The sequence below is a fragment of the Alligator sinensis genome, unplaced genomic scaffold (genome assembly GCF_000455745.1).
Source record: "Alligator sinensis unplaced genomic scaffold, ASM45574v1 scaffold2111_1, whole genome shotgun sequence".
Classification (NCBI taxonomy): domain Eukaryota; kingdom Metazoa; phylum Chordata; order Crocodylia; family Alligatoridae; genus Alligator; species Alligator sinensis.
The window spans coordinates 50,881-51,196 of record NW_005843568.1 but is presented as its reverse complement, the minus strand read 5'-3'; positions in this window follow the sequence as shown (position 1 = coordinate 51,196).

The following is a 316-nucleotide window of genomic DNA, read 5'->3' as shown; positions in this document are numbered from 1 at the left end:
CCGCTCCCGCCTTCCCCGATTATCGGATTCTGTTTCTGGAGTGGGAGCTCAGAAGTCATTTAATTAAAGTTACCCGCCTGCGTGGGACTTCTCCCCACGCCAACACCTGCAATATGCTGCTGATGGCACAAAGTGATATTCCTTAGTTTGGAGAAAACCAGTGTATATGGAAATGAACACAACTTGAGCCCGAGGGACTGTTTTGTGTCCTTCTAACAGCCAAGCAGCTAAAGTTGCGAACAGCCGCGGCTAGCCTAAGAGGGGAGGGAAGGGAAAGCACCATCTGGAGAAAGTGAAGAGAGGAGAAACCTGAACC